At 37.8% G+C, this 12,009-nt stretch overlaps 1 protein-coding gene across 1 annotated transcript in view; it reads right to left on the bottom strand.

Annotated features, from left to right (window-relative positions):
- Positions 1-2,229: 2,229 nt before the first annotated feature.
- The window catches only part of LOC136030881 (heterogeneous nuclear ribonucleoprotein A1, A2/B1 homolog), a 40,962-nt gene continuing 31,182 nt past the window's right edge, over positions 2,230-12,009 (bottom strand). The window contains exon 8 of the mRNA XM_065709967.1: positions 2,230-2,458. The gene's annotated coding sequence lies outside the window, so the exon portion shown is untranslated. The remainder of the gene's footprint in view (positions 2,459-12,009) is intronic.

The following is a 12,009-nucleotide window of genomic DNA, read 5'->3' as shown; positions in this document are numbered from 1 at the left end:
TGAGATAATGTTTTAGTTTTGGGATGAGACGTCTTAACCCACATTGTTTCATACTTTAGACGAACAAAAACAAAAATTGTAGCTATTAATACTTAGGATACCAATCCCTCAAACCTACATTAAAGCTGGTGTCATTTGCGTTACACTAAAAGACGGCCTGAATTTACACCTCTTCCAACCAGATAAGTCCATTCAGCCTCTATTTCCCAAGAAGGAAGACTACGACACATTGCAGGGTTAAATCCGAAGTAATCTTCACTTGTGCCAAGCAAATTCTATAAGGTTAAATGGAAGCAATCATACTCACTCAGCAGAATCTTGAAGAATCTTCAAGCTCAAGCTCAAAAATCTTCAAGCTCAAGCTCAAGAATCTTGAAGAATCTTCAAGGCTTGAAGCATTTGGTGAACGAAAAGGATTTCTTAATAGGCATCCTTTTGAAACTAAGATACAGCAAATCATTCAAAAACATCTGCCTAAAGATGTAGAAATGATCCTGTTGGGGCTCCCTGCCCCTTTTCTTTCTTTTTTCTAGAAATGATCTGTTTTCCTTTTCGTAATTATTTGCTAAGATTTGCCTACAATATAACTTTCAATTATAAATTAAAGTCCCGTTGCCAGGCCAGCGGTGTTGTAATAAGTAAACTTACTTTCAGGTCTTAGATATTGTATTTTGGGTGGGATTGGAAAACCTTGGAAAGGAACCTTGAATTGATTCTATCAGCTCAACAAGGGGTTATATCTCTTTTATAGCGGAGGGCCCTTTGGGGGATCCATGAATCATGGGACAACTGGTTGGCCAGTCGTGATTGTGTTACCGAGATTTTGTGTCTCTGATCTGGAGTCCTTGGGAGAAACTCTCTCCCAGTCACTTCATATTTAACCCCATTCTTTGTCCAGTAGCCTAATTCACTATTCTGGATTGAAATCAGCATTTACTTTACCCAAATCTTATCCCCCGAGCTACGGATCCAAGTTTCATCTTTAAACAGTATCAATGTGCATTTTCATTTTATTATCCTGTTCGGGATGGTTCAACAATATTTGTGGATCGGGTGGTTTTAATACACCCTGGCTTGGTCAGAATACTGCTTGACTGGATTGGCGCGATTATTTGCTGCTAATCTTGTGGACTTAAATTTTCGAAACCTCATGCGAATGCCCACACGATCTGACCCTAGTTGTTCTGCAATAGAGATGTGTGGAGGGCGACAAAGCCAACAGTCAAGCTGTGGAAGCAGCAGCACAGACGCTGGTGGAAGAAAGATGGCAAATGGATATTTTAAAGTTGAAGTTCAGTCTTTATGTTTGTAAGTTTGGACCAGGGTGGCAGGAGGGTGGTCATTTATCTTACAGGGGGAGGTGTTGGAGCTCCCTGTCCCTTTTCTTACTTTTTTCAGATAAGCGACCTGTTTTCCTTTTCGTGATCGCACTTGCTTAGATTTGCCCAGAATATAATTTTCATTTGCAAGTTTAAAGTCCCGCTGCTAAGCCAGTGGTGTTGCAATAAATAAACTTTCGGGCTAAAATTTATTTCTATCTTTCTGGATATGGCCATTGAAAACTAATGTTATTCAAAAAGATTTCGCTTTTGAAGCCCTTATTTATAGGATGGCCCTGGGCTAATCTAGGGTGCGCCCCCTACACCAGGTTTCTTTGTGTAAGTATAGTGATTTTGTAGTCAGTTTGTTCCTAGACTGCAAAGTCTAAGTTATAAAGTTCAGAGTGCATGTTTTGTTGGAGTTGACCTTCTGGAGATTACAAGCAGGTTATTTTTCTCCAACCATGTAAGATTGTTTTCTTTCCCGAAACCCAGGCAGCGAAGGAAAAAGCGGGGCGAGAAGTACCGTCATCAATATAGCGAAAGGAGGGTCCATTTACCCTTCAAAGAGATAGTTAGTTTTCAGTGGTTATACATACTGTGGCACCCTGGGCCCAATAGTTTGGCCCTTGAAAAGATAGTATACGTTTCACACGCACACTGGTTGCAATATCAGTGCCCGAAGAAACTACTAAACCATTTTAATCTATCGATCGCGTTACCAGACTAGCGACACCGCCGACGGCACTGGTGTGGCGTTCGAGAGCAAATAGCATGGGCTCAAGATCTCCCATATCAAATAGGGGTACCGGCGGTGGTTATCACCATCGAATACATCGCATTATCCATCTATTTGCAATGCTCAACACAAACTGACAACTAACTTGGTGAATACTTAATATAAAAGATGTCTTGAGCGAATCGTTTAATTTCAACCTCCAAACAGTTTTTAGAGAAATCCAGCTAAAATATTGAAATTAAGCTAAAATTGACAAAATTACAAACTATAACAACCACGAATGTCAAAAAATGGCATAAAGTTACACGAATGTCAATAAGTACAATAGAAGTTAGAATACAAAAGATCATCACAATTAAATATCACAGTTTGGTCTTCACAGTCCACAAGGGTGGAAAGACTGGAAAAAAATAAAATATTTTAGATCTATACGAATACTACTATATCTTTCACGTTTATTATACCAATAAGATCTGTCACACATCCAACTCTGTAAGTTTTGCAAAGCATCTACGGTACAACATTTAATATTTCACATTGAGGAGCAAAAATCTATTAGCAAGCGTCTATCGTAGGTATTGCTAAAAATATAAAGAAAATTTTCGTCTCTTTTGTCGGCGAGCTGGTCAATCAAAGCGAGTGATACCACAGAAAACTCCCAAAGTGACCAAATTACTCGAATGCTAAGTCGTTGGACCTGATTTTTAGTGTTTTCCCAGATAGTATACTCAACAACTTTTAGCGACTACCCTTTCTTGAACTTCCTATATACACTTCTGATCTATTTGATCAAAAAAACAAAATTGACTCTCTTTGATGATGTCAGTTTCATTAGAACCGAATGTCTTGATTTCTAGCATAAGAAGTGCAAATCTAAATTGTTTTTCTAATATTTAAAGAAAATTAGGGATCGGCTTTTAGTTTCCCGTCATTTATTCGGATCTCTTCCCCAAGTTCTACGCTTATGGCAAGACCGACCATTAAACAGTTTTGAACAGTTTTGCCATACCTATTAAAAAAGTTTACAGTGGACGAGATGTATTGATCCTTTAAGGCACCGTATCTTCTTAGGGTGGAAATTTCAGAGAATGTTGAGTTGAATATTTAACTAGCCAAAAAGATACAACGTGCATGCAGGTTGTCCAAAGGGTGTATCAGCAATATCTCAGGAACAGTTGAGGGTATTAAGTTGAAACTTTTACTAATAATACTGTTGCGACTACTTATTACCCCAATTTCAACCATTTGTGGCTCCGATAGCATCAACTACTTGTGACTGCGTGAGAAAATACTTGCGACTGTGACTGCAACTACTTGGTGTAGATGCAATACCCCAGGAACAGGGTTGGTTGTTTAATTGAACCTTTAAAAAAAAGTTCAAGGGAATATGAAAAGAAATCAAAAGGCGCAATGTACATTCCGATCGTGAAAAGGGCGTATGTTGCAATACCCGAGAAAAAGCAAAGGCTACTAGGTTGGGAACTTTCAGTGTATGTTGAGCTAAATCAAGACACTGTGTGCATCCACATTTAACAAAAGGGCGTATCCGCAATATCCAGCCTAAGGATTTTACGTTAAAACTTTCAGGGCATGTTAAATGGGATATCGAAATAAAGCAAGCGATACTCTGTTCATCCAAGGGAATCAAAAAATATCTATGATATCTCAGGAAAGGCAAGGTGAATAAAGTTGAGGCATCCTGGGCATGTTGAGGGGGGTAGTTGATTTGTATTTGTCTATACTCAAAAGTTGTAACATGATGTGGTCAGATTTCCATCCATCCAAAGCACTATAGTGCAACTATTATTATGCCAAAATCTTGGTAAAAATATAAATAGTAAGCTAAACTCTTGATTCTCATGGAGAACAGCAAGAAACAGATCTAAAAATATTATTTTATTAGCCAATACAAACAAGAGCTAAGAGCTCATATGGCACTTGTGACGAGGCGAGAAGAGCTAAGAGCCAAGAGATTATATGGTATGAGCTCTAACAAAATTCTATGAATCAATAGATTGATTTAAAAAGGAAAATAAGAGGCTTAATGCCGGTCAAGATTTAAAATAAGAGCTCTGAGTCACAAAGTCCTTCTAAATATCAAAATTCATTAAGATCCAATCACCCACTCGTAAGTTATAAAAACCTAATTTTTTCTAATTTTTCCTCTCCCTTTTGCCCCCCCCCCCAGATGGTCGAATCTGGGAAAACGACTTTATCAAGTCAAATTGTGCAGCTCCCTAACACGCCTACCAATTTTCATCGCCCTAGCACGTCCAGAAGCACCGAACTCGCCAAATCACTGAACCCCTCCCCCCAACTCCCCCAAAGAGAGCGAATCCAGTACGATTCTGTCAATCACGTATCAAGGACATTTGTTTATTCTATCCACCAAGCTTCATCCCGATTCCTCCACTCCAAGTGCTTTTCCAAGATTTCCCCCTCCAACTCCCCCCCAATGTCCAAAGACCTGGTCGGGATTTGAAATACGAGCTCTGAGACATGAATTCCTTCTAAAAATCAAATTTCATTACGATCCGATCATCTATTCGTAAGATATAAATACCCCAATTTTCATGTTTTCCAAGAATTCCAGTTTCCCCCTCCAACTCCCCCGAATGTCACAGGATCTGGTCGGAATTTGAAATTAGAACTTTAAGGCACAAGATCCTTCTAAATATCGAATTTCATTAAGATCTGGTCACCCTTTCGCAAGTTACAACTAACTCAATTTTCAAAGTTACGCCCCCCCCCCAATTCCACCAAAGAGAGCAGATCCGGTCCAGTTATGTCAGTCACGTATCTTAGACAGGTTTCTATTCTTCCCATCCATTTTCATCCTGATCTCACCGCTTTAAGTATTTTCTAAGATTTCCGGTCCCCCCAACTGCCCCCCCAATTACGCTTGATCCGGTTGAGATTTAAAATAAGAAATCTGAGTTAAGAGGTCCTTCTAATTATGAAGTTTCATGAAGATCCGATCACTCCTTCGTAAGTTAAAAATACGTCATTTTTTCTTATTTTTCAGAATTAACCAACCCCAACCCCCCACTCAATTCCGCGGATCCGTTCCAATTATGAAAATCATGTATGCAAGACTTCTGCTTATTTTTCCAACCAAGTTTCATCCCAATCCCTCCAATCTAAGCGTTTTCCATCATTTTAGGTTTCCCCGCCCCAAACTCCCCCCAATGTCACCAGATCCGGTCAGGATTTAAAATAAGAGCTTTGAGACACGATATCCTTCTAAATATCAAATTTCATGGAGATCCAATCACCCGTTCGTAAGTTAAAAATACCTCATTTTTTCTAATTTTTCAGAATTAACCCCCCCCCCCCCCAACTACCCCAAAGAGAGCGGATCCGTTCTGGTTATGTCAATCATGTATCTAGGACTCGTGTTTTTTCCCACCAAGTTTCATCCCGATCCCTCCACTCTAAGTGTTTTCCAAGTTTTAGGTTTCCCCCCCCAATATCACCATATCCGGTCGGGTTTAAAATTAGAGCTCTGAGCCACAATATCCTTCTAAATATCAAATTTTATTGAGATCATTTTTTCTAATTTTTAAGAATTACCCCCCCCCCCCCCCAAATACCCCAAAGAGAGCGAATCAGTTCCGATTATGTCAATCATGTATCTGGGAGTTGTGCTTATTTTTCCCAACACGTTTCATTCCGATCCCGCCACTCTAAGTGTTCTCCAAGATTTTAGGTTTCCCCCCTCCAACTCCCCCCAATGTCATCAGATCCGGTCGGGATTTCAAATAAGAGCTCTGAGACACAATATTATTCCAAACATCAAATTTCATTAAGATCCAATCACCCGCTCATAAGTTAAAAAATACTTCATTTTTTCTATTTTTTCCGAATTCCCCCCCCCCCCCAGATGGTCAAATCGGGAAAACGACTATTTCTATTTTAATCTAGTCCGGTCCCTGATACGCTTGCCAAATTTCATCCTAGCTTACCTGGAAGTGCCTAAAGTAGCAAAACCGGGACTTTAGGTTTTCCCCCTCCAACTCCCCCCAATGTCATCAGATCCGGTCGGGATTTAAAATAAGAGCTCTGATACACAATATCATTCCAAATATCAAATTTCATTAAGATCCAATCACCCGCTCATAAGTTAAAAATACTTCATTTTTTCTATTTTTTTGCGAATTAACCGGCCCCCCACTCCCCCCAGATGGTCAAATCGGGAAAACGACTATTTCTAATTTAATTTGGTCCGGTCCCTGATACGCTTGCCAAATTTCATCGTCCTATCTTACCTGGAAGTGCCTAAAGTAGCAAAACCGGGACCAACAGACAGACCGACAGAATTGGCGATTTCTATATGTCACTTGGTTAAAACCAAGTGCCATAAAAAACTATATGGATTAGAAAAGAAATTAGTTAAAAAAAAAACTTATTCCACAACAGAATGAGCTGAAGTAAATTTAATTGACAATTAAAGAGGAACACAACCATAAATCACCAAAAATCAATAAACGATACCCAAAACAAAGATATCAAACAGTTCGTGGTAACGAACTGTAGTAAGGAGCGACCCGGCTCAGTAGTAACTGAAGCTCTAAAAAATGGAATTTTTATACCAATAGTTACATAAAAAAATCGCATTTTAATGCTGACTTTAAATATATAACTTTCATCAAGACTAGTCATACCTATCAAAAGTTACGAGCCTGAGAAAATTTGCCTCATTTTAGAAAATAGGGGAAAACACTCCCTAAAAGTCATTCAATCTTAACGAAAATCACACCATCAGATTCAGCGTATCAGAGAACCTTATTGTAAAAGTTTCAAGCTCTTATCAACAAAAATGTAGAATTTCGCATTTTTTGCCAGAAGACAAATCCCGGATGCGTGTTTATTTATTTTATTGGGGTTTTTTCCCCAAGGGTGATCATATCGACCCAGTGGTCCTAGAATGTCACGAGAGGGCTCATTCTAACGGAAATTAAATGTTCTAGTGCCCTTTTGAAGTGACTGAAAAAATTGGAGGGCACCTAGGACCCCTCCTACGCTCATTTTTCCCCAAAGTCACCGGATCAAAATTCTGAGATACCCATTTTATTCACCATAGTAGAAAAACCTAATAACTATGTCTTTGGGGACGACTAACTCCCCCGCAGTCCTCGTGGGATGGGTTGCAAGTTACAAACTTTGAACTGTGTTTACATATAGTAATGGTTACTGGGAAGTGTACGGACGTTTTCGGGGGGATTTTTTTGGTTTGGGAGGGAGAGTTGAGGTGGGTACATGGGAGGATCTTTCCATGGAAAAACTTCTCATGGGGAATGAGACTTTCAATGAAGGGGGCGTAGGATTTTTTGGCATTATTTAAAAAAAAACAATGAAAAATAGATATGAGAAGTTTTTTCTACTGAAAGTGAGGAGCAGCATTAAAACTTAAAACGAGCAGAAATTATTGCGTATATGAGGGGTTTACCTCCTCGTAATACCTCGCTTTTTACGCTAAAGTATTTTTAGTAATTTCAACTATTTATTCTATGGCCTTTGTAATTCAAGGGTCATTCTTAAGGAATTGGGACAGAATTTAGCTTTAGTGTAAAGAGCGAGGTATTGACGGGGGATGAATTCCCTCATATACGCAATAAAAACATACGAATATAGAAGTTTGTTACGTAAGATAATCCGTATATTACGTATATTTTTTTTACTAATGAAAATGTTCGTAAAAAAAATAAAAGTTCTAGTTACCTTTTTAAGTAATAAAAAAAATGGAGGGCAACTAGGCTTCCTCCCTCTCTCCTTCTTTCTCAAAATCTTCCGATTAAAACTATGAGAAAGCCATTGAGCCAAAAAAATAAATTAATATGCAAATTTCGTTTTAATTATTTACGTGCGGAGAGCCAAGATAAAAACATGCATTAATTAAAAAGCGTCCAGAAATTCAATATAAAAAAATAAGTTTTCTTAAATGAAAGTAAGGAGCTACATTAAAACTTAAAACGAACAGAAATTACTCCGTATATGAAAGGGGCTGTTCCTCCTAAACGCCCCGCTCTTTACGCTAAAGTTTTTTATTGTTTAAAAAGGTAGAGTTGTGAGAAAGGGTCAAACTTTAGCATAAACAGCGGGGCGTTTAGGAGGAACAGCCCCTTTTATGTACGGAGTAATTTCTGTTCGTTTTAAGTTTTAATGTCGCTTCTTACTTTCAGTTGAAAAAACTTGTTTTTTTTTAATCGTAAGAAGGAATAAGCAGAAAATTTTACTGCTTACAAAACAAGGCAAACGAAACGGTCGTAAGGCTCGATTTATCTCCATCTTATTGTCAAAAATTACAATCATCAATAGAAAGTTACAACCGTTGGCTACTGAACAAATATAGCTAGTAGGAATACTTAAAAGCTAGACAGTAAGAGTGTCTAGCTGTAAGTAGTGCTAGCTGTAAGTGTTAAACAACACAACTGCATACAGAAGAATCTTTCAATTAGAAATTGAGTTCCTGGGTTTCACAATTTTTTAAGACGTATATTGTTGAGGAAGTTCCCAATCAACAAATTTCATATCTTTTCTCTGTCCTTAGTACTTTAATAAAAACTATTCCCACACTGTGTCAATTTGTTCCCGTACTGTCCCCAAAAACAGCGCCATTTTGAGTCATAAAAGAGCCTACCAAACGAAAAAATAACATTATTTTGAATGATTTTTACTATTTATTATTCTTGTCAAAAATGTATAACAGAAGACTGGTCTCATGATAGGCTTAAAACCTTCTTTTCACTCTCCAGCACAACCGACAAATTAATGCAATCTCAGATGCATTCACAAATACTTTATGTAATATTTAACAAGAGCTAAGAGCTCATATGACTTTTGTGACGAAAGATCGGATCAGGTTATGTCAATCATGCATCTAGAACTTGTGCTTATTCTCGAACTCGCCAGAGCACTAAAAATCCACCAACTCTCCCAAAGAGATCGGATCTGGTCCGGTTATGTCAATCACGTATCTGGAACTTGTGCTTATTCTTCCCATCAAGTTTCATCCCGATCTCTCCCCTTTAAGCGTTTTCCAAAATTTCCGTTTCCCTCCTTCCCAATGTCCACGGATCCGATTCGAACTGAAAATGAGCATCTGAGACATGATATATTTCTATCTATAAAGTTTCATTAAGATCCGATCAACCATTCGTGAGATAAACATACCTCAATTTTCACGATTTCCTCTCCCTCCAGCTCCCCCCGGTGGTTAAATTTAGGAAACAACTGTTATCAAGTCTATTTGTGCACGCCCCTGACACGCATACCAATTTTCATCGTCCTAGCACGTCCAGAAGCACCGAAACTCGCCAAAGCACTGGAGATCCACCACCCTAAACTCCCTCAAGGAGAGCAGATCCGGTCCAATTAGGTCAATCACAGCCCAAATGATTATGTAAATTGGTCCAGATTTAGCCAATTGTATCTAGGACTTGTGGTTATTCTTCCCATTAAGTTTCATCCCAATCTCTCCACTCTAAGCGTTTTCCAAGATTTCCGGTTTCCCCCTCCAACTCCCCCCAATGTCATCAGATCCGGTCGAAATTTAAAATAAGAGCTCTGAGACACGAGGTCCTTCTAAATATCAAATTTGATTACGATCCAATCACCCGTTCATAAGTTAAAAATACAGCAATCATTTGCTTTATCGGCAAATAAAATTCTTCTTAACTATCTCGTTCGTTCGCTCCCTCCAAGATGGTCAAACCCGTGAAGCGACTATTTTTAATTTAATCTGGTCTGGTCCCTGTTACGCCTGCTATATATCATCGTCCTAGCTTATCTGGAAGTGCCCGAACTAGCAAAACCAGGACAAACAGACAGACAGAAATTGCGATCGTTATATGTCACTTGGTAAATACCAGGTGCCATAAAAAAGGTAGGGTTTTGCCTAATATTTTTTATTCTTCAGGTCAGCAATTCTAGCATCAAATTGAATATTGATACAAAAATATGAAGCTCGTTCTTCAAAAAGGAAAGTTCGTTTTTTTGGGGGAAATCCATCACAAACCACAGAAACATTTAAAGTAGCAAGGACATCAAGATTAAAGCAATTTTTGCCCAAAAACTAATTTTAGGTCAAATCACATCTGGAAACCATGGTCTTCTAGAATATTCTTTTTGGCTGTTGAAAAATTACCCTAATTTTTTAAAGATTTAAATGTTAGCAAAAATTTCCATTCAAAAAGCAGACTATTTTCTTGTGGTAAAAAAAAATTACGACTCAAGACTTTTAATGAACCCTCTCATACAAATCTAGTGAATGAAAAGGAAGTTATTTTTGACCCAAAAGTAATTATTTTGTTCTCGTTTGTTTTAGCTGTAATACTATAGGTTTACTGCTGATGACGACCACTGTTTCATCTGGTCGAAATATCCAGATTTTTTCGTATCACTAATATCACTGTCTAATAAAAGGACTTATCCCCATTTGGACTTTTATTTGTTTGTCTACACAAAAGAATAAACAATCAGATTTTATTTTTACTGCCATTGGTACTTCAAGTTTTTTAAAGACAAAGTTAGCCTACAGTCCAAAGAATATAGTAAAACCAAATATTACTATTAGGGAAAAATTTCAATGTCTATATATGGGATGAAAAAAAAACAAGTATCTAATTTGGCTACGTACCCTTCTGGATTTTGTAGAGAGAATGTATACCTGCATTTTTCTTCTTCTTCCAATTTCAGTTATTTTCTGTTCTAATTAAATAGTTCCAAAGCTTGCCTCCGATTTGAATAATCTTCCATTACATTTACAATCCTTGCTAGTTTTCTCACTTTAAAAGTAACCTTTCTTCTGACCCATCTCAACCTTTCGCAACTTCTTTTTTCCATCTAACCTATATTCTGGATTACGTAATACTCCGTTCAGAAAAAGGAAAACTTATCTATTCATCGTCAAGTTCAAAGAGAAATCGTTCACAAGTCCAAAAACGAAAGTTTTGATTTTGGCAAAATATCCAAAAAGCTGAAGGGAGGCAGTGAGCATGTAGTAAATGGCCATCTACAGTAAATTGCCCCAACACTCACTCATCTTGGAATCTCTTTCCATTAGAGGTTCCGCGATTGTATCAACAAACCCCCTTTGCTTATCCCTTAAATAAAACCGCCAAGGACCACTATATTGTAAAGCTGATATAATTCCTACAAATATAAATTTGATAAAAAATCCATTTGTGTAGATTATTTTTGCTCAACAGACTTCTAAGAGTTACTCAAGTCATATAAAAGTTTATACAGATGGGTCTGTACATAGTGAGAAAGCAGGTACATCTGCATATATCTACTCTCTGAACCTCGATCTTTACTTTACTCCCATATAGATCATCAATTTTCTCTACTGAATTGTGTGTCATTCGGTTTGGATGAGCTCTTAGATATTGCATTAAGACTGAAAATGTCCTCTGTTTAACTAACTTGGTATCTCTTTATTTGTCACCCTCTGGAATGTTTTTATACTAATGACAATTATTGTCTCAACAAAACACCTTTTTTTACAATATATGATGTCATTGCAGTACAATTATGAATCTTTTTTACTGTTTAAATGGATAGAAATGTGTAGTCATTCATAAAACCAATGTTCGTTTTTCAAAATTAAGGCTCTAAGATTTAGCCATACTCCATAGGTCGACTTTACGCCCCACGTTGAGAATCACGGGGTCTAAATACAAGTCATATAATTAGACAAAGAATTCAAATAACTCACATTAAATAGATGCCCTCGCCCTTATACTCAAGATATCATACAATTCTATATTTCTGATTGAAATCTATTGCCCTTAGCCTTAATAGTATCACACTGAAATGAAGCCATCGATGTTCTCCACCATGTCCCATTTGCCTCAGAACTGACGAAACAATCCAGCATGTCCCGCTTAAATTACCAGCCCCATTGTGAGGAGACCATTGCCCTCAAGCGCCACTACTCCATGGCTATAA

Source organism: Artemia franciscana, chromosome 9 (genome assembly GCF_032884065.1).
Source record: "Artemia franciscana chromosome 9, ASM3288406v1, whole genome shotgun sequence".
NCBI lineage: Eukaryota > Metazoa > Arthropoda > Branchiopoda > Anostraca > Artemiidae > Artemia > Artemia franciscana.
Note: the sequence above shows the minus strand (reverse complement) of the source record. Positions and strands in the feature narration are given on the sequence as shown.